Below are 22386 nucleotides of genomic sequence, written 5' to 3'. Positions count from 1 at the left end.
CCTGGTTCATAGATCCATACTCAGCCCCTGAGCCACACCAGCAGGGCACCAAAAAAAAAAAAGCTTTAAAAACATTTCTAGCTGTTTTCTCTCTCCAACGTTAACACAATAAAATTTTTCTTTTCTCTCCCCATCCCAGCAAGTTCCACTCTCAAGTAGCTGAAGTTCTATGTTAGCAGCTGCCCTCTGCCTTGGGCAAGAAGGGTCCGTTCTGGCCTTCCAGGTGGCCTAAGTTTACATACACTGTCACATCCGTTGACAATTTTAAGAGCAGGTTACCTTTCCAAGCACTGCCTGCAAATCAAGAGGTTAACCAAGTATTTATTGCTGTAGAAATCTTGTTCACAGGCAGGACTTATTTAAACTGGGAAGGGGACCAATCAAGGACGCCGTCGATGGCTTCTGTGAATTCTCAAGGCCACTAAGTGCCCACTCCTCGGCAGGGGGCTGGGGCACGGGCAGTGTGTGCCTGTGAAGCCTGGGGATTTGTGGCCAAGCCCCGGCACTCCTCAAAACTGCCCCCATCGAGGAGCGCATTCAATAGAGAGAGCAGACACGCTCCTGACAGCACCTCCTTCCCCCCAAGAAAATCAGCAGAGCCTTTTCAACAAGTTTCCTCTGCTGAGTAAAAGGCAAAATGAGCAAGAGCAGAGGGGCTCCAAGCAACACTCCAGGGCAGTGGTCGGCAAACTCATTCGTCAACAGAGCCAAGTATCAACAGTACAACGATTGGAATTTCTTTTGAGAGCCAAATTTTTTAAACGTAGAACTTCTTCTAGCGCCACTTCTTCAAAATAAGACTCGCCCAGGCCGTGGTATTTTGTGGAAGAGCCACACTCAAGGGGCCCAAGAGCCGCATGTGGCTCGAGAGCCGCAGTTTGCCGACCACGGCTCTAGGGCAACCGCTGGGAGCAGAAAGGAAAGGCCTTAGTCTTATCAAGACATGGATTTCTTTTTTTTTAAAACCCTTTTCAAGCCAGTGGTTTGTTAGGCAATTAATTTAAAATTATCACATTCCTCTACTCCAACAATAGGAAACCTAATTCCACAACCGCCCCCCCCCACCCCCGCGCGCGTGCACACACACACAAATGCCAAAGGGACACCAGAGTCACTGAGTCAGGCTGGAGACTAGGTTTTAAAGAGTCACCTGTCACCCTCCCTGGGAGTCACCAGAGGAATAGAAGCCCCGTGGCTGTTCCATGGTGCAGGCAGTTTACAGGGTGGGTCTCACCCCTCCTCGCCCCACCCCAGAGAAAAATGCAAACTGGAGAGTCAGGAGATCTAGTAGGGACCTAGAGGGTCCCTAAGGTAGGGCATAGGTAGGGTGGGGATAACAGGGCAACAAGACACTAATACTAAGCAAGACATCTCAGATTAAGCACAATGAGCACTTTTTAAAGCCCCCCCCCCCCGCCTTTTTTAAAAGAAGGGTGTGGGAAACAGAAACCAAACTCAACAAAGGGTGGGACGAGAAGCCTAGCAAACCAGCAGAGAAACTGGTCCAGCCGAGAAAAGCACTGGGTGGTAGAAAAGCTGCATTCCAATCTTAAGTGATGTGACCTGGGGAGGAAGGGCCCAACCTGTTCTGGAATCACAAGGGACAAACCGGGATAAACCCACCAACTGCGAAGGATCAATTCAGCTGCCAAACCAGACAATCAGGAACTGTCTCAGGGCCCAGCTAAAGCCTGAAACGAAGCCCCAGTCCTTGGGAGTTCACCCATCCCTCTTCCCACAAGTGCACACAGCTCTTAACAGCTGTGGTCTTAAAGGAGCACTAATTACAGCCGGATCTGGCAAGGAGTCAGGGAACCCCCACACCCAGGCCAGCGGGATTTCAGGCAAAAAAAAAAAAAAGCCAACTAACTAGTAATAAGATATGAGCCGAAAACAAAGGTCGACATTTGGGGACACTGCAGACAAAAGCATGGGAGTTGAATGCCTTTAAGAAGCCTGCGTTCCCCAGACCATTCATCATACATTGTTTATTCCCTCTAATAAGAAAATGGTGGTGATGAGAAGTAATCATTTCAACCCTCAGATATGGAGCTTTCTCAGAAAGTGAGGCATCTCTTCATACTGTACACCAGAACTTATGGGCGGCCTGCTGACCCTGACTCAGCAGGTAACGAAATCAGGACCACCCCCACCGACTTCCATCTTCTACAGAGCTTCATTAGCACCCAAGCAGATACTCAAGGATCAACTCAAAAAGATGACAAAAGCCAGACTTGATAAGGGTAGGGAAAAAAAGAAAATCACATTATACAGTCACGTCATCTAAAGTTTCAGGAGGAAAATAAAGGTGTGATCAGGTCTCTGCTTGGTCCTAAAATTCCACACTTGCTTCATCTGGCCCTGGGTTGATTTAAAAAAAAAAAAAAAAAAAAGTCTCCCTTACTTTGGCTAGCACCTAAACTAGGAAAAAAGAAGATACAAGTCAGGTGAAATAGAAATATTTGACTAGGATGAAGCCTCGAATAGGTGTGTGTTTTGAAATTCTGGCCTCATGTGGCTTTTTTTTTTTTTTTTGGGGGGGGGTCCTTCTGCAACATTGATCCCACTGCACCTTAAACTCAAAGGGCCTTCCTCCACGAGGCGCTGGCCTGGGGGGTCTCGAGCTGACCTGGCCACTTTTTGGTCAGCTGTGGGGAGCCTCCTGGCTCTCCCAACAGTTCCCTCCTGGGTGGTTAACTTCATGCTGTAGATTCAGCTCTTATACTCAGCCTGCACTCGGTGTCTCCAAGCCACAACATCCTTATCAAGTGTGCTGTGTTTACTGCTATTTTTTTTCTTCTTCTTTTTAAAAAACTATTTACACTGGATTTAAGGCTCTGAGCAAAGGACCTTGAGAGATTAAAAAACAACTCAAGAAGTTTCTGGTCTTGGTTGGTCAGACTGGGGAGGTGCAGTCTGCTGGGGCCCGTCGGGGTGTAATTATTGACAGCACTCTTGTTCCCTCTCAAATATGGCAGTTTTGGAAACCTGCTGGAGAGGATCAGTAAGACAAATGGGGAATTCACCAAAACGATAGGAAAATCCGCCATCCAGAAAAATATCGAATTTCCTGCGATTTACTGTGGTCACCCAGGCCTGGGGGGTGGGCAGGTGTCTTCTAAGACTGGAATAAAATAAGGTAGAAAGAAGACTTGCCAATCCAAGAAAAAGGAACGATTTTGAGCAAAGCAGCACACCGTTCTTGGGCCCAAGTGTAGGAGAAGAATCTGGAGCCGACTGGAGGGAATTTAGCTGCAAATTCAGGGCCGGACGGGAAATAGAGAGGCCAGGGGAAAGCCTCTGAGCAGGGGCATAAACATGGTACCTGGGTGGTGTCGAGAGGACAGAGATTACAGTGACTGTTCCAGTCACCTAGACACGGAGAGACCAGAGCACAGCCTGGGGCCGCCTTGTGCTGAGGAGCTGAAAAACCTGTGTTCGAAACAGTGATGTGGGCCCCTTCCGTCCCCAGCTCGTGGGTACGTTGGCTAACGGAGCTCTGTTTCTACCCACGAAACGGGGATAATACAGTTCATCTCCTAGTGGGTGGTGTTGGCGAAGAATTCTTAAGTGTAGAAAATCCGAAGGTTAGCCAGTTGTAACAGGAAGTAGAAGGGTGGTGGCCTGTCCAAGGGTTCCGGCGTGGTAAGTGGAGGGCAACTTAAACTCCAGGGACTCGTTTGCAGGATGGATGCCAGGCAGGTGTGACAACGGCTATAAAGCCACTCCAGCTGCCTCTGGACCAGCGTTCTCTGGGGCTATTTGCCCACTGAAAAGAACATCGAGAGAGTCCATAAAGAGTGGGAGAAGTGTACTGGATGACAACCTCTGCCCTGTATAGTCTCCAACTTCCTGTGGGGCCACAGTGCCTCTGCCCCTCCAACTCATGACCAGTCAGATCAGCCTCTTTTAGCTTCCACCAACAACTAATGCCACTGTATTTTTTAACAGGATTTCCCAATACACACATTGCACCATGCTCGGCCCTATGCCCTTGCCTTCGAAGAGGATAGTCCAGTAGGAGGGATGACTAAGGGCCGCAATTTCAGGATTGGGGTAAGAAAATCAGAAAGCACTGGGCCTGAGATAGTAATCTGGGCAGACTTCCTGGAGGAAGAAAAGTGTGAGTGTAGTATAAAAGTATAAATAGGAATAGGTGATATGGAAGGTCCAGGTGTACCGTGGCTCAGATGGGACAGTCTCCTGATGCTCGGCATCCCTTCCCTCCCCTGTTAAATCATGTGTCCCCCTGAGCTCATCCTTCTTCCTCCCCACCACCTCCCCCCCGCCCAGTGCCTTAGCCAGAACCTTTGCTTGTGTTCCCCCAACCACCATCCCTGAACCTTTTTATTCTGGGACAAGACGGTTCGTCATTCCTAAGCATGCCACCCACCCCTTTCCAGACCACCAGCAGGCTTGGGACTTGGTTTCCCAGGGTCTCCCTGATTCTACCATTGCTCTTCTACCGGTCTCTTCTCCATGCAGAGAGCACCTTTTAAAAAGGCAGACACAGATCCGACCGTAGGACTCCCCTCCTTACCTTACAGCCCTCCAGCGGCCCCCCATCAGGAGGACACTCTGCCCGCCATTCCTTTATTTAACACAAGCTAAAATTCGCTGACCATATTCTCCCTTACACACACACACACACACACACACACACACACACTTCATTCAACACTTCCCCTGACTACCTAAACCAGTAGTACAATACTGGGTCCATCCCCTTTATCCTTACTGTTCGCTTGTTCACCGTCAGTCTCCTCACTAGAACGTAAAAGCACTGCAAAGACCAGGAATTTTCTGTCTTGTTCAGTGCATTATTCCCAGACCCTAAAAGTGAGTGTCTGGCACGTGGAGGCTCAATAAATATGTGAATAACTACTTAGGTGGTGATTAGCATTCGATCCCACCAGGATAAAAACGGCGGCTACAAACGTGACAGATAACGTTGCCTAAATCTATCAGCAGTTCTGTAGGAAATCTCCAGAGTGATGAACTGAGAGGTTCTGTCCCCCCTGTTTGATCTTGTTTAGCCTTCTCATTAATGCTGGATGAAAAAATACCCACCCTTCTCCCACCCCCCCAAAAAAACCAAAATCAAAACAAAACATGGAAATGGGAGACTGGGTGGGAGGTATGATAGAAAATCATGTTCCATAGTCTGCAGTCCTAACATTGTGAACAGAAATCCAATTCCCATCTGGGTGAGTTTATGAACTTCTAGAAAAGCCACCTATGGTCAACTGAAAATGGCTGCACATTTTTGCTATTCTGCTCATCAAAATGTGTGATCTGGCCCTAGCTGGTTTGGCTCAGTGGATGGAGCATCAGCCTGGGAATTGAAAGGTCCCAGCTTTGATTCCTGGTAAAGGGCACATGTGCCCAGGTTTCAGGCTCGATCTCCAGTGTGCAGGAGGCAGCCAATCAGTGATTCTCTCTCATCATTGATGTTTCTATCTCTCTCCCCTCTCCTTTCCTCTCTGAAATCAATAAGAAAAAAACAAACAAAAAAAATGTGTGGTCTGTTCCCCTTCCCTTGAATCTGGACTGGTTTTGCAGCTTGCCTTGCTTAGTCAAATATGGTAAAAGTTATTCCAGTAACAAACAGGACAAAAGACTCTCAGGGCTGAGTCCCATCTACCTATAGAATCGTAAGAAAAGCATCTTTTTTATTTTATCTACTTAAAAAAGATAAAACAGCCCTAGCTGGCTTGGCTCAGTGGACAGAGCATTGGCCTGTGGACCAGGGGTCCTGGGTTCGGTTCCTGTCAAGGGCACATGAACGGGTTGCGGGCTCGATCCCCAGTGGGGGGCATGCAGGAGGCAGCCAATCGATGATTCTCTCTCATCATTGATGTTTCTATCTCTCTCTCTCCCTCTCTCTTCCTCTCTGAAATCAATAAAAATATATATTTTTTAAAAAGATAAAACAGCCCTAACCGGTTTGGCTCCGTGGATAAGAGCGTCAAGCCTGTGGACTGAAGGGTCCCAGGTTCGATTCTGGTCAAGGGGCATGTACCTTGGTTGTAGGCACATCCCCAGTAGGGAGTGTGGAGGAGGCAGCTGATCTATGTTTCTCTCTCATCGATGTTTCTAACTCTCTATCCTTCTCCCTTCCTCTCTGTAAAAAGTCAATAAAATAAAAATAAAAATAAAAAATAAGAAAGAGCCGAAACCGGTTTGGCTCAGTGGATAGAGCGTCGGCCTGCGGACTGAAGGGTCCCAGGTTCGATTCCGGTCAAGGGCACGTGCCTTGGTTGCGGGCACATCCCCAGTAGGAGGTGTGCAGGAGGCAGCTGATCAATGTTTCTCTCTCATCGATGTTTCTAACTCTCTATTCCTCTCCCTTCCTCTCTGTAAAATATCAATAAAATATATTTTAAAAAATAAATAAGTAAATAAGATAAAGCAGCTTTTTGTAGTATAGGAGCTGAGGGCTAGGTTTTCCTCAGGCAGATAATGCTGACTAATCCTTTCCCCTTTCATTAAGGTGTAGGATATTCAAGGTTCCTTCCTAGCTCTGCCCATGTCTAATTCCATCAAAACTTGATTCGTGGCCGTGGCTCAAGTGGATAGAGTGTCAGCATGTGGACTGAAATGTCCCGGGTTTGATTCCAGTCAAGGGCACATGCCCAGCTTGTGGGCTCAATCCCCAGAAGGGGGCGTGCAGGAGGCAATCAATCAATGACTCTCATCATTGATGTTTCTCTCTCCCCCCCCTTCCTCTCTGAAATAAATAAAAATAAAAAATAAATTAAGTTGATTCATGGCTTCAATTCCAGAGCCTTGGTCAGGCAGCAGCCATGGAGGGAAAGCCAGAGGAAAAATCAGATTCCGAAAGCCCAGGAGCTGATGTCAACCTCTCAAAGTGACTCAACAGCCCATGAAGCATGCGTGGAAACATCTTTTCCGTGCCTGAGACTGTATCTATCAACCAGATGGTTCTCCAGAAATAACTACCCATGGAATGTGGTGGAAAACAAAACCATTACATGGGAAGGGGAGAGTGTAAATCCCCAGTAAGCTTCCAAGGGGGCCAACCCTAAGAGGTCTTTCCACGGGTGTCTCCCCTAAGCCACTGTCTCTCCCACGCACTTTGGACAAACCAAACTCCAGATGGGATATGTCCGTGGGTCCAGAGCTCTAATCTCTTCAATCACCACTGGTCCAACGTGATCTCAGGAAATGCTTTAACCTCCATGTTTTCTCAGGAAAAAGAAAGGGCGTCCCTTTCTCCAGTAAACAAGAACCTTTACAAGTGACAGGATATTATCTCTCTATGTTCAAGCCACCCAGCTAGGAATGAGGCACTTCCTTGAAAAGACCCATGATTTATGGCACCGTGTTTAAGATGGGAAGCAAACTAAATGTCCATCAATAGGGGACTGGCTAAATAACTGTTAAAAATAGATTGATTACTGGGTACCCCACAAAAGAATGAGTTGCTCCGGACCTGTGGAATGATCTACAAAGTGATTACGGAAAAAGCAAGGAGTAATGTACGTAGAATGCTACTGTTTGTGTAAAGGGAAAAAAATAGGTACAAGTATTTCTTGCTAACCAAAATCTATAGAGGGATACCTGGGTGTGGCTTGGATATCATAGAATACTTTTCACGCCCAACTGGGATGTGTTCATGTAGTAACTTAGGACTTCATAAAATTGCAAATACTTTACTATTCCCTTCACATTCCTAAAATATTTGCTAAGCTACACATTTGTTTATACCAAATAAATAACAACACTAGATAAAAGCAAAATACGATGTGTATAAAACTGTTAATAGTTATCTCTTAGTTAGGATGACCAGCAATGTAATCTTCTTTCGTATTTTGTACATTTCCATATAGGGCATACATGGTGGGCTTAAATGAAGCACAGGGCTCTCCCTGGAGGAGGTTCATTACCCAAGCTCTGTCAGACCCAGAAGGAATTTAATGGCAAACATTAAATTTACTAGGATCAGGCCCAAAGGCAGGTGGCTTTACATATTAACTGGTTTAATCCTCCTCACAGCCCTGAGGTAGCTAGCTGCTATTATCCTCATTTTACAGAAGAAGATACTGAGGCACAGACAGTAACTTGCCCAAGTACACAAGCAGAAAGTGGCAGAATCTGCTCCAGTGTCCATGTAAAAAACCACTAGGTTTTGCTGGCTCTGCTCACAGCAACACTCCCTCCCCCACCACCTTGAAATACTCACCTCTACATCCATCTGCCCGGCTAGGGTTTTGTAATCTGTGGGTAGGCATTTTTATCTGTGTGACAACTATTACTGCAAACGTCCTCCAATTATTGCAAACTCAACAACCCTCGATGGTTCCCCACTGCCTACCTATCGGTTGAGAATAAACTCGTTGAGTTGAACACGTCTGACTTTAACAGCACATTCCCAGGGCACTATAACATGAACTTAGTATGCTAAAACCTCTGGCCAAATGTTCTCATCTTATTTTGGGCCTCTGCTCCTAAGTGCTCACCTCTGAGGGCCCCACCCTCCTCCTAGTTCTTAAGGAGCCTCTTACCCCCTTACACTGCATGTATTCCAACCACTCATCTGGGCTCCTAATACCTCACATTTCTATACAACCCCCTCAGGCATAACCCAGCAGTGGACACGTGGTGAGGCTGGAAAAACCTATTTATCTGCCTCCCGTCCCCCACCTCCCCCTCTGATCAGAGGGAAGGAACACAGCTCTCAATGTCCTTCTCCAGGATGTGCCCCCAGGGGCTCCAATTTAGGCCACAACACTGTCCCTGTCCCTAATTTCACTCATGGCCCCACAATCCAAAAGGCTACCCTCCTCCCAGGGGATCTGTGATCAATTTAGTCCAAGGCTTAGAGCCAATCGTATAATAGATGGGTCCAAGATGGCAGCTGGTCCAATACAGAACCTTTGTTCTTACAGGTTCCTGCAAGCAGGCTCCAGCAAGAGGGTTGGGTCCAGGCACATTCTCTCCCCCCACTGAAGAGCTTCTTGCAAGCAGGAAGTGGGCAGAAAATTCCTTCCCCGTGCCTGACTGGTAAAATCAGCTTTCCCTTCTTTCTTTTCCCCTTCTCGCAATTTTGATTCAAGACCCCCTTCCCATTTTGTCACCCTGAAATCCTTATGGTTCCCCAAATTACATTTTCTGATTGTCACATAAGATTTAATTAATTTAAACCAGAATGTCCCCATCCCTCTGCAAGGTGCCAGCTCCAGTATCAGTACTAATTGGAATAAAAGGTGAAGATTTTAACACCAAGAGACTTTGAAAAACTTTGTGTTTAAGTTGAGTGAATTCCCTTAAGGAGGAAGGCATACAATCAAAGTGGATTCTGCATTTGCTTATTGTTGATTCAGCTCTTTCTGTTAATTGTATTCAGCATTATTACTAATTGGAGTCATCTTATTACCAATTGTAATCCTCCAGGTAATTGTAAGCAGAAATTTAAATTTCAGGATCCACTTAGGAATTTTTTAAAGTCTGAGTGGGGGGCGGGGAGGGAACGGAAATCTAACATTTATCAAAAATAAACAAACTTTTCCCCATTCCCCCCAAGAAACATGGTCAAGAAGGTTTTAAAATGCAGGAGGTTGAACTAGTGACATTTCCAGTCACGTTTTGGGAAAGGAAGCTTTTATAATGGCCTGTCAACAAAAGTGCTTAAAACACACACACACACACACACACACACACACAGAAAGGTAGAGATGATTGTTTTAAACATTCATTTTTTCATTTTGTGTAGTTTGATAAATACTTTCTCTATTAAAACCTCTCCCCCACTCGCACCTCAGGGACTTCTAATTTGATGGGGTTGGGTGGTGGGGGAGGAGAAATGACTTGAGATTTCGGGATTTGATCAATGCAACATGTTAGGGGCAGAGCGCAAGGTCAAAAGGAAATGATTAATCCCACAAGAGAAACAGGCAGGCGGATGGGGCAGGGAATGGCTTCCCTACAAAACCCCCACTAATAGGTCAACAGATAAGTCTGGATGGCAGGATTTTCTCCCCTAACCCATTCTCAGGATTTCATCTTCAAACACATTTTTTGAAATCCAAAGATCTTTAATCTACACCAGCTCGCTGTCCGTAGAGGTTATTTTTATTTGCCAATTAACATTCCGGGTGTTGCCAAAGGGGGTACAGAATTAAGCAGGAGGGAGAATGACTCCAGTCATCTGGGTGACTCCGACACTATGACAATTTCATTACTAGAGGGAACCCGCCGATCATTAATGGAGATGGGGATATTTTAGGCCTACTTAAAAGAAGTTACCACTTAAGGCATACAATATCCCTTTGAAATGGTATGACATCAACACTCTGAAAGTACATAAACGGGTCAAAACACAAGAGGAGGGGGAAGGGGAATGCCTTACAAAAATCCTTTGAAAAACAATTTTCCTCTTAGCTTTCCTCCCTCCCCAATGCCTCCTAGGGAACCACAGGCAAAAAATTTGTACGCCTAATTACTGATGCAAATTCTACCCTCTAATCACTACATTCCCCAATACAAATCCCAGATTTGCCACGGGGCTGGCCTTTAATAAACAAGCTCAGAACGGCCTCAACACCTTTCTGCCCCATTACCTACCTCATCCCCCAAGAAGCAGATACAGAGACTCCACCATCAAGGGTCTCAGCCACAGGGGCTCAATTGGGAAACCATCCAGGCTGGGGGGCCTGCTCTGTTCCACTTTTCAAAATGTATATGGTACCAGATGACTATCTTGCTTTAAAAGTAACTGAAGACATCCCCCAAGAATGCTTTAAGCCACAAAATCTTAAAAGCTAGGGGAAGCGACCCTCAATTTGTGTGTGCACACCTTTTTGGTCCCTGACATTTTTTTTGTTTTGTTTTTTTTTTTAGTTAAAATCCACAGACAATGCACTCCACTCTGCCACTTCCACCAGCCAAAATAAGTGAAGGGGAAAGAAGCAGGTTTATCTGGTAAAACAGGCATGGGTTAACATAGGAATAAGGATTAGAACGTGGGCCTCAAATGAAGGTGTTTACAAATTAGTAGGAAGCGAGGGTTGGTTCTGCCTTCCCCCACAAAAAAAATGTTTAACCAAGACTTCATAGCTGCAACATCCCCCCGCCACACACACACACACACACACACACACACACACACACACACGATCCAGTTCAGTTCCTTCTGACCTTGACCATCCAAACGGGAGGCCCATTTTCTAACCCGCATGGCTTTCAAATTGCAGTTACCATGCCCATCCCCCTGGCTCTATACTTCAGGCCCCCTGTCCTCTCAGGGTTAGGGTCCCCAAGATCCATTTCCTAAAACAGGAGAGTCCTTGAAAATTTTTTAAGTAGCATCTTAACCCTTACCCACCCCCAGACACTATGGCTGCAGGGAGCTCACTGATTGGGGTTGGGGATATGGATCCCATGTTGGGCAGCGACCCATCCCACTGCAGGGTGATGGAGCCACAGAAGGCTTGCCTGGCTTTCTGGGTTTTCTTGCAAACTTGAGTCCCAGCTACATCTCCACTGGGTCCACCTCCACGTGGCTACTGCTCCAGGTTCATACAGCCACGACTGGGGGGTGCAGGGGGAAAGGCGGCAAAAATGAAGAAGACACGGGCATTTAAAAATTGTCTGGCAACAGAAAAGTAACCTCGGACGTCTGCTCATGAGTGAAGTCAAATATATTTTTGAGCCTAGTTTCCCAAAAGGAGCATGAAAAGAAGCAATCTTCTGAAAATGTGATGACGAGGCAGCCAACAATTAGCAAAAACCATCTCCTTGTTTCTTTGGAGGGGCCCTTCCAACAACCCCATGACCAGATGACTCAGGCCCCCATCCCCTCCAGGGAATCAGGGATAGAAGACCAGCTGACTTCTGGAAAAACAATGATAAGAGTTTATGGGCCAGATCTTGTGGAACGCCCTTGTCAGGATTCCTATGCCCTGCAGAACCAAGGCAGGGTAGAGAGGCACCCTACCCTGGGGTGTAGGCCTGCCAAAACACACGGCTCAGCTTAGTGTAGAGGAATGCGCCTATCATTATCCCTTTTTAACAAATAAGGAAACTAAGGCAAAGAGAGACGAACTAACTTTAACTTGCACAAGGTCACGTAGCAGGGAGTGGTGCTGTGCTCTCCGACACTCTGGTAGAAAGTACACCCAGGCACATTACAGCTGACCCTTGAGCCACACGGGTTTAAACTGTGCAGGTCCACCTACACATGGACATTTTCAAAAGATATGTCTGGTACTGTAAGTGTATTTTCTCTTATTAAGACTTTCTCAGCAACACTCTCTCCTCCTGCTTTATTGTAAGAATACGGTATGTAATACATAGAATATACAAAATATGTGTTACTGGGTAAGGCGTCCTGGTCAACAGATTATTAGCATTGAGGGAGTCAAAAGTTATGCGTGGATTTGACTGCATGGGGGCGGTCAGTGCCCCTAACCTCAGAGTTGTTTTGAGAGTCAACGGTACTTCTAAAATGTGTGCTCTCACAACTGAAAAGAACAGAGCCCCATGGAGAGCAACCCAAGACGCAGAGGCCAGTGTGGGAGGGGGCAGACCTCTTTGGCCTGACGGCCGTCAGCACATTGATCTGACACAGGAGGAAGGGGCTGCATTCAACACGGCACAATGCTGAGCCCGCAGATACACCTCGTGTGCTGGCCAAATGGGCTGGTGTAGTACGTTAGGTGCTGAACGCCTCCCAACATCGTCATATTTAAAAAGCACAACCTAGCCGAAACCGGTTTGGCTCAGTGGATGGAGCGTCGGCCTGCGGACTGAAGGGTCCCAGGTTCGATTCCGGTCGGGGGCATGTGCCTTGGTTGCGGGCACATCCCCAGTGGGAGGTGTGCAGGAGGCAGCTGATCGATGTTTCTCTCTCATGGATGTTTCTAGCTCTCTATCCCTCTCCCTTCCTCTCTGTAAAATATCAATAAAATATATTTAAAAAGCACAACCTAAGGAACCATAGGGCGCATCACCACGTTACCGATGGTGGAAACGGAAGTATTGTCCAGGTCACATGACTGGTACACACAATTTTAACAAAACAAACAAAAAAAACTCATGAAAGACCCCCAAGGCACTCGATTCTCTCACAGGGCTGGGCCAGTTAACATTATTAACCCACAATAGGCACAACTGGTTTATAATCTCCTATTATGCTCAGTTATCTAGTGCCCACAGCTTTTATGCAAAGTTTGTTTGTATCTGCGAGTAACCCTGAACAACTAACTCCCTACAGATCTGCTGGAGTGTGCAAAAGGCACACGAATTGATTTATACTAGCGCTACCTGCTTTGCAGGCAGGACTGAAAAGAGGATGAAGGGAGAAAAGAAAAAAGGGAAGGAGGGAGAAGGGAGGGAGGGAAGAAGGGAGGCTGCTGCCCGCAGTGGTAGCAGGAGCTGCTCAGCCAGGTGAAGGCTTGGGGACATCCTGGAAGGCGATGAGAGAGCAGTTGAGCAGTTCGCCAGGGCTCCTAGGGATTCCTACATCTGTGAGGTTTTTGTGGGTTAGTTCGGCATCAGGAGCAGGGTATGAGCCAATTATCTCCCACGTGTCACCCTGGACAGTGAGTGGCAGCCCTGGCTTAAAATTATTACACTCCTCCTCCATAGCACAGTAGCAGCTGTTTTAATACAGTCTTCAAGTGAAAGGGATACTTGGGGAAGATGAGTCGCATTTGAGCATTCCCCTTTCATTTGTCAAAGGCTGCTGGGGAGAAGGGGAGGTAAGATTAATTCAAGGTGGCCTTTGCCACCGGCGTTTAAATGAAATGACATCAGAGGACTTACAGGGAAAGAAATAGTAAGTGTATTTACTGACTTTTACCCTTTCAAGGAAACATGGGGATGATAAAAATAATACTGGGATATAGTGCAGTGTTTTCTTAATAAATTTTTTAAATCCCACCAGAGGATGTGCTTTTTTATTGACTTGAGAGAAAGAGGAAGGGAGAGGGAGAGAAACACCGACATGAGAGTGAAACATTGATCTGTTGCCTCCAGAAGGTGCCCCATCTGGGGAATTGAACCTGAGACCTTTTGGCTGTATAGGACAATGCTCCAACCAACTGAGCCACACTGGCCATGGCTAGTACACAATTCTCCAGGGTAGAATAAAATAGTGTAGCTCTCAAAGGATTGTTTCTTAACCAAAATGAATTCTACACTGTCCAGGCGGGCGAGTAAGGTCTACCATCATTCCCCCAATCAGAGGGATGCCTACCTTTCCACCTTCCTAGGAGCTGCCCCCAGGTCCTCCCAAAAACTTCCCAGGGGCCAGGAGGGCTCCATGCCTTACAGACAGGTACCTGGAAGGCCTCCAGGTAGCTGCCCTACAGCTAACAGGTGATGCCAGCTGGCAGCGAGACCAGCAGCTGAAGACCCGGCCCTAGGCAACTGTGTGGACACAGAGAATTTGGCACCAGTGTCCAGTCCCAGAGCAGCTAACCTAGTTCCAGCTGCTTTTATGTGTGCGGAGCAGAGTTCTGCATGCAATGACCGCAGCGAGTTTCGCTCCAATGCAGGCCAAATAAAACGCCTTGCCTTCTTTTACGTGTCTAACTTGGATTTTTCATCCCAGTGTCATTAAGGTTGGAGAACTTTGGGGCTAGGCAGTAGAAGTATCTTAGAAACATAATGTCCCTCTCCTGGACCCTCTTTTCCTTTTAAAAAAAAAAATATATATTTTATTGATTTTTTACAGAGAGGAAGGGAGAGGGATAGAGAGCTAGAAACATAGATGAGAGAGAAACATCGATCAGCTGCCTCCCACACAACTCCTACTGGGGATGTGCCCACAACCACGGTACATGCCCTTGACCAGAATCGAACCTGGGACCTTTCAGTCCACAGGCCGATGCTCTATCCACTAAGCCAAACCGGTTTAGGGCCTGGACCCTCTTTTCAAGGGTGGCTCAGAGGAAGGAAGGGGTGGCTACAAGTCTATAAAGTTTTTGCTTAAGGATGGAGAAACACCAAATAATATTAAGTCATGTATTATCAAGGGCTGCTTAAATCCAGGCACCTGGCGATAAACAGGTGTAACAACTCAGATGCATTCACTTAAACAGGGTAAATGAAATAGAGATATTTAATGATTGACCATTGGGGGGTTAAATGCCAACATAAAAAATAAAACTGCTTGGGACTACGCAGTGACCTTAAATCCCCTCCCCAGGGTACCATTTAAATCTCTTTCTCAGAGGCCACCTTAGGTGCTTGTTAAAAATGCAAATTTGAGCCTCACCCAGGTTTTAAAGAATCTGAATCACAGTGGGGTAGAGAGTCCCAAGGGTTACCAACTCCTCCATCATTATTAAAATGGGAAAGGCTGATTTATAATAATGAAACAAGAAAACATCAGCAAGTTCACTAAAAATACTTCTGGCATAAAATACGTCTGCTAAATAGTTGAGGATGCTTGTTTTTGTTTTATTCCACCTCCAGGCACCTTTTTAAAAATGCATTATCTGGAGTTATTTGCATAACATTAAACCCAGGAGGATTTAAGGAGCTCCTCCACAGAGGAGGGCCCGGGTGTTTCAAGGGCAGGGCCCAGATTAACCCTTGCTTTCTGGGTCGCCCCGGCACCCTCCCACCTTCCCAGAAAGCAGAGACAAGAGTGTTCAGGGAGGTTCTAATGTGCCTTCCCAGAATGTTACTTGTCCTTGGATGGGCTGGAAGAGAAAACCCAGCGGGGCAGCCCACTTCCCGGGGAAGATTAAACACAGTTAATTAAAACCCTGCAGAAGGGGAGGCGGGGGGATTAGGGGAAGGAGGGAGCTGCTAGCAGAGGTGATGCCTGCCCCAAGATTTCCTTCCCAGAGCTTTGCGCTCACCACGATTAAACGTGCTGAGCACCCAGGGCCATCCATCCATCCATTCCATTGAGACAGATCCCGGTATCCCTTGGGAAAGGCCACTCTGTAAAGCCTGTCCCATGAGCTGGGCAACCAGAAATGCTTTCTAATTTAAAAAAAAAAAAAATTAAGCTTAGCCCTGGCCAGTTTGGCTCAGTGGATAGAGCATTGGCCTGCGGACCGAAGAATCCCAGGTTCGATCCCGGTCAAGGGCACATGCCTGGGTTGCAGGCTCGGTCCAAAGTGCAGGAGGCAGCTAATCAATGATTCCCTCTTATCGTTGATATTTCTCTCTCTCCCTCTCCTTTCCTCTCTGAAACAAATAAAAATATATTTTTTAAAAATTAAGCTTAAAACTCCAATGAATGAAACAAAGGATACTGGGTAGGCAGTGAGTTTCCTCTGAAGTGCAATAATCACTCAAGCCATTAATTAGGGTTCCCTTCCTATTTCTCCTCACGCTATCCCGCAGCCCACATCTGGGGGACAGAAAGCAGAGGGTTCCCCCAAGAGGGTGGGGTCCTGCCCCTCCTGGATTCTCCTGCCATACAAATTCCGTCCCACCTTGTCTAACCTTGCCCATTCGGGGTCTCCAAACCCAAACCAGGCTGGAGGGAATTGAGCCACCAGGCCAGGTAATCCCACAAAGCTTCCCACCCCACCTCTCAATTACAGAAGACTGAGAGCACCACCAAAGAAAAGCATCTGTTAAGCACCTAACTGCCCCGAGTCTGGGCAAAGATTCATAGGGGCCTAGCCCCTGCCCTGGGAGAGGGTCATTTATGACCATTAAGGCCAGAGTGAGGCAGGCTCCCAGAGGCCCATAAAACTCCCAGGGAAGGAAGTGGGGATTAACCACTTCCTCCCACCCCTCAAGAAGGGGTTTCAAGCTCTACCAAATTGCAGAAGAGAGGGTTCCCTGGAGGGGGTGGGGAGCTGGGTCAGAAGATCCTACACCTCTACCAGGGGACAGGACTAACGCTGGGGTTTCTCAAATGGCTTTGATTTTTACAGATGAGGCTTTGTAGTCCTGCTGCCCGCCCCAGCAGCTCTGCAAGGCACATTCTAGCAAAGCCTGCTCGCTGCCCCTCGGCACAGGTCTGGACTCTGTCCAGGGAGGGACAGAGCGCGCATGAGAATTACGTGTTTGTTTGACAAGTACTGCACTGGCACAATGGCTTGATTCTTCCACATACTCATCAGCCAGATTGACTGGATGGAGAACTGTCACTGTTCTGGGCAGTTTACAACGCCCCTCATCTTTCACTCTGTTTTTTTTTTTAAATATTGAAATGGATTTCAGCAACTTTCCTACCCAAATCAAATCAACGATGAACAACTTACAAAGAATGCCGAATCACACGCAGAAACAAGCATGGGTCAGGAAAGGAAAAACACGTCCATGAGACTTCCCAGACTGGGACCATGAGTTTGGCCCCGAGCTTCCTGGCAGTCACAGCAAAATGAGCAAGACTATACAATTATGTCATTGTCAAACCACCACTTAGACTCTAAGTCTTAGGAGAGCCAATGCTTTTTCCTGGCAGCAAATCCTACAGTGTAGTAAATACCGCTCCTGGGCAGCCAGCCCCAAACACACAGACATAACCTGCTCTCTGGGCTGTGGAAAGCCCTGCTAAAACCCTACAGGAACAGTATTTCTTGTGCCCAGAACCAAAGGAGGTGTGCATCCTAAAAACCCTCTTCCAGAAACCCTGGGGATAAGACTAGGATGGGGCGGGGGAATGTGTCTCAGTGAGACACGCCACCCCCCATAAACACACTGGCCTATGGGGCACTAAGACTCCACGGAGTGTTTGGCAGCAGTGGACCTGGAATTGGGGAGCTTGTTCCTTTCCTGGCTGGCATTCGGTTTCCAAGGTGAGCATCCATCTCCCCATCCCATTGTTAGCCAGGACACCCTCCCTTCCTTTACCAGAACCTGGTGATTGGGGGGGGGGCGGTTCGGGTTAGAGCCAGAGGGGTCCTATTCCAGGTATAGTGTCCTGTGACAAATTGCTGTCACCTACAAAGAACCCTACAAAGGTCTGTAGGACCCAAATGCAGAGTCATGGGCAGCGATGGGGGGAATGTCAGTCTCGATAGCTTTTAAGGGACTGTGAGACTAGAATTACCACTAAAAAAAAAACAACAACACTTCCCAGTTAAAATTTCAGACAATTTTTAGTATGAGTCTGCACCAAATACTCGTGGGGCATAATCATACTTTAAAAATTATTTACTGTTTATGAACTGGGTGAGACGGTGGGGGGGGGGGTACTAAAGCTGGCAATACTGGTCGGAGGCTTCCTGGTGAATCCTGGGGGTCCCAGTTAGGTGAGACCCCACAAATCCCGAACTTTAATAAACATATTAAGCCAATGAATAGGAATAAGCACCAATCATCTTAGTAACCATTTTTAATGGGGGAGGTTAGTTTGATTGTGGTTAAAACAAAATCTCGCTCTTACTCCAGCCCAGGGGTGAGTGAGATGGGAAGCCACCAGTCATGGCCAGGGCTGACCCCCATCCCAGCTCCCATTTGAGCCCTGAGAACTCCCCAGGAACAGGAGACAGAAGGCTTCCAGGGTGCTCCCCACTCAAGCCTAGGCGATCCACATTCCAGGAGGCGGCCATTCCCGCCCTTCAGGAGGAACAAAGAGCCCGGGGAGGAATTCCTGCTGCCCCAAGCCTGGGGGGTGGGGTGGTATCCAAACAAAACTGGGCAGAAAAAAGTGACACCACCCCCCCACCCCCCGCCGCCCTGGAGCCCTAAGAAGCCCATTCCCTCCAAGTCAGAGGAATGAGGAGGCCAAGGCACATCTCCCGCATGGATATTAAAATTGGATCCTATCAATGTGGTGTGCAATTTGGGGGCTGAGTCTCCAACTGCAATGGAGTAAAGTTCGAGAGAGAAAAATCTCTACAGGACACAAGCCAAACCTCTGAATGTAATCATTAACTTTATCTTGAGGGTCTTCTTTGTATTCATGCTATGTACTTACTGGCTCTTACTGTAAAACCAATGCAAACATTTTACTGTCTTTCCAAACACAGAAGGTGGGTTTTGTTGGCTTGCTTTTTTGTGTGTGGTTTGTTTGTTGTGTGTGTTGTTTTTTTTTTTTTAGTTGCAGCTTCTACATTAGCATAGGAGATTATTTCAGGGAGGTCCCAATCAAAGGTCCCTTTTGCTGGAGACTTGGGCTTTCAGAGGCCTCAGTAAAGAAGTGTGGGGACAGGCTTACTCAACTACAACTCAAGGTTGTCTTTTGCTCGGAGGCCGAGGTGCTTCCAAGGGTGATGAGGTGATTCCAAGGGTGAAAAGCACCCTTCATCATCCCCAACCAAAGGTTTTCAATGGGGCCCAGCAGCTCCCTAGAGCCTGTTTGCGTTAACTCCGTAAACACGGGTTGAACATTTGCTTTGCAGATAAAGCTCTAATCTGCCAGTGAGGTAGGTCCTCACTGAAGTGCTTTCCTCAGAGGCTCCCCAGTCTTTCTTCCTGAAGCACCACTAGAGATCCTCTCTCTCTCTCCATACACCCCCCAAACGGTTTCTGCTTTCATGCCTCGCCACCGGTTCTCACAACGTGCAACCCTTACTCCGTTCCAGCTCGGCAACCCGCTATTTCGTTCAGTAGACCCAGTTCTTACCGAGGGCCAGAAGACACGAAAATAGTTGACCTGGGGGAAAGTGGAGAAACCAACGCTGAATATCCTGATAGTGTGGGGCACTTACCCTCCCCCACAACAAAGCTCAATAATCAACCTTTAGTTCTAACCTGAGGTCTCAACAATGTTGCCCACAGGAAACTGCCTAAAACCTAGGGTGAAGTTCTCAGGCTTGGGGGGAGGGGGGTCACACGTCAATCAGCGAAAGGCAGTTCTGAATGACATATACAATAGTTGGTCCAATGCAAGGAACTGCCCCCGACCCCAAAGTGGCATTTCCCCCATAAATTAACATTTTCTAAGAAACTTAAAACCAAAATGTCTCTGAAAGAGTCTTCGGAATGGAAGCCACCAAGCTGTCAACTCCAAGGGACCCGGCAGGCCAGGGAAGCTATGAATTTTCTCAGAAGTGTTCACCATCACGGGCCTTGACTCCACGTAGGCCCAAGGGCAAGGCAGCTTTAGCTCCCCTATACTCACACCCCTGAAGAACACAGGAAGCTGGCACCCTGTCACTAGAACTTCAATACTGCATATACCATTTTTGAGACCTTGAATTTCTTTTTCTTAAAGCATATAATAATACAGAATCAAAATTAATTTAATACTTTTACATGTACTTCATCCAGCACAGGACCCAGTGCCCGTAATTCTATTTCCCTTTATCGTGATGTAAGGGTCCCCAGAGGCAACCTCTGTTCTAGTCCTTTGTGTCCCCAAACACCCGGAGAGCCAGGAGAGCCAGGCATATGGCAGATGCTCAATGGGAAGTGTGTTGATTGAACGGAATTCTCTTCCACATTTTCCAAGCAATCCTTGAGGAATTTGCCTCCCAGCAGGCATCTGCTCACTAGAAAACAATGTGCCCTGGCCATTTGCATTGTGGCCCTGGGACAGCAAATGTTTAAAAGAGAGAGAAAAAAACCACACGAGAATCTGGGCCTTCATAACAGAGGCTGAAATGTCTCAGAGGTAAAGATTTTAGGGGGTTTCATAGCTATCCTTGCAGCCGCAAAAACCCACGACACCAGACATGGCAACTTCCCATCATTAAAAATCCATTCACATCCAAAGCCCCGTAGTTTCCGTATATCCTCTCAAAATCCAAGACCAGCATAGTAGGCCAAATTCTCCAAATCACTACAAGGAACTACAGCAAAGGAGCTTTCTGGGATGCTAGAAATGTTGTCTTATTTATAGTGGCAATGGCGTGTGCGCGTGTGTGTACATTTGGCAGAAATCAACAAAATATGTGCTTACAATGAGTGTCTGTGCCTAAACTAAACCTCAACATAGATGATGTGTATATTCGCCATGCAAGGATGTGCCAGATTCATTTAAAGCAAGAGTTAAACACCAAATCCTCCTCATCTGTATAACTTGATCTTACACGTGGCTTCCTACTTTTATTCCCATTTCTTTATCTGCCCCTCCCCTTTTTTGAAGAGGAAAATTAGTTTTACATCCTAAAAAGCAACGAAAGGGGATGTGCCAGATTTATTCTTTTTTTTAAATATATTTTATTGATTTTTTTACAGAGAAGAAGGGAGAGGGATAGAGAGTCAGAAACACCTATGAGAGAAACATCGATCGGCTGCCTCCTGCACACCCCCCAATGGGGATGCGCCCACAACCAAGGTACATGCCCTTGACCAGAATCGAACCCGGGACCCTTCAGTCCACAGGCTGACGCTCTATGCACTGAGCCAAACCGGTCAGGGCCAGATTCATTCTTTAAATAACAAAGCTAAATGAAGAACTACAGCTGCAGGATACAAATATATTTCAAAACTTTATCATCATCAGTGTGTACATGATTAAATGATAGTCATAAAACTAATGTGACATAGGAAATATGACCAATGATACCGTCCAAACTATTAACAGTCGTTACATCCAGGGAATGAACTTAGCAAGTTATGTTTTTTTTAGCTACTTAGCATTTGATTGTGGTACGACTATTATTCTCTTGAAATTTAAAAATCCAATGAAGATGAAAATTGAGGGGAGAAAAGGCAGCTATATATATATATATATATATATATATATATATACATATATATATATATATATATATATATATATATATATATATACATACATACATACATATAGGAGAGCAGGTCTGTATGGTCCTGCCCAGTAATTGGTATACAGCAGGCAACAGTGCAACACGTGCTGAAGGATGGACTGGTGTGCAACCGGCCTAGACCAATCAATATAAGCACCACCGCTGATCTGTTGAGAATTAACTGGACATCTGCAGAGAATCTATTTCCTTAACAGCTACCAAGTATCGAGATTTTTTTTTTTTTTCAGAGATCACTGGTATATATCCATAAAGAAATATGCATTCAACTGTATTGCCAGTTGACACCCACAGGGTAAAGGCCTTAATACACCCAACTCCTCTCCCCCAGCCATCAGCTATATTCAGAATTGTTTCCCAGAAATGTGAGATTCAGAGAAAAAGGGGAAATGAGACCATCCACTAGCAGTTAGGGCATTAGGTTGACCATTTGCTCTAAATAAAATTAAGACACAGCTTCATATGATACACCAAGAATAGATTCTAAAATGGGATTAAAGACTCAAGATATAGGAAGTAAATTATCAGGAGGGATTGAGAGAGAGAGAGAGACAGAGAGAGAGACAGAGAGAGAAAGAGAGAGAACGAGAACTCATGGACGTGGGCAAGAGTGTGGTGATTTGGGGAGGAGGGGAGGTGGGCGAGGATGGGTGGACGTGGTTAAAGGGCATAGAGGGGATAAAAAATGATGGAAAAGTAAAATAATTTTTTTTAAATGATGATCACCGACCACATTGAAATTTGGAATGTTGACCGAGTTAAACGAAAT

The 22386-nt window shown here is 46.4% G+C and overlaps 1 protein-coding gene across 1 annotated transcript in view; it reads right to left on the bottom strand.

Annotated features, from left to right (window-relative positions):
* Positions 1-22386, bottom strand: part of TRIM71 (tripartite motif containing 71) — a gene marked incomplete at both ends in the record, with an annotated part of 61661 nt that overhangs the window by 23688 nt on the left and 15587 nt on the right. The window lies entirely within an intron of this gene.

Source organism: Plecotus auritus (genome assembly GCF_963455305.1).
Source record: "Plecotus auritus genome assembly, chromosome: 6".
Taxonomy (NCBI): domain Eukaryota; kingdom Metazoa; phylum Chordata; class Mammalia; order Chiroptera; family Vespertilionidae; genus Plecotus; species Plecotus auritus.
The sequence above is the reverse complement of the archived record's forward strand: the minus strand, read 5'-3'. Positions and strand labels throughout refer to the sequence as shown.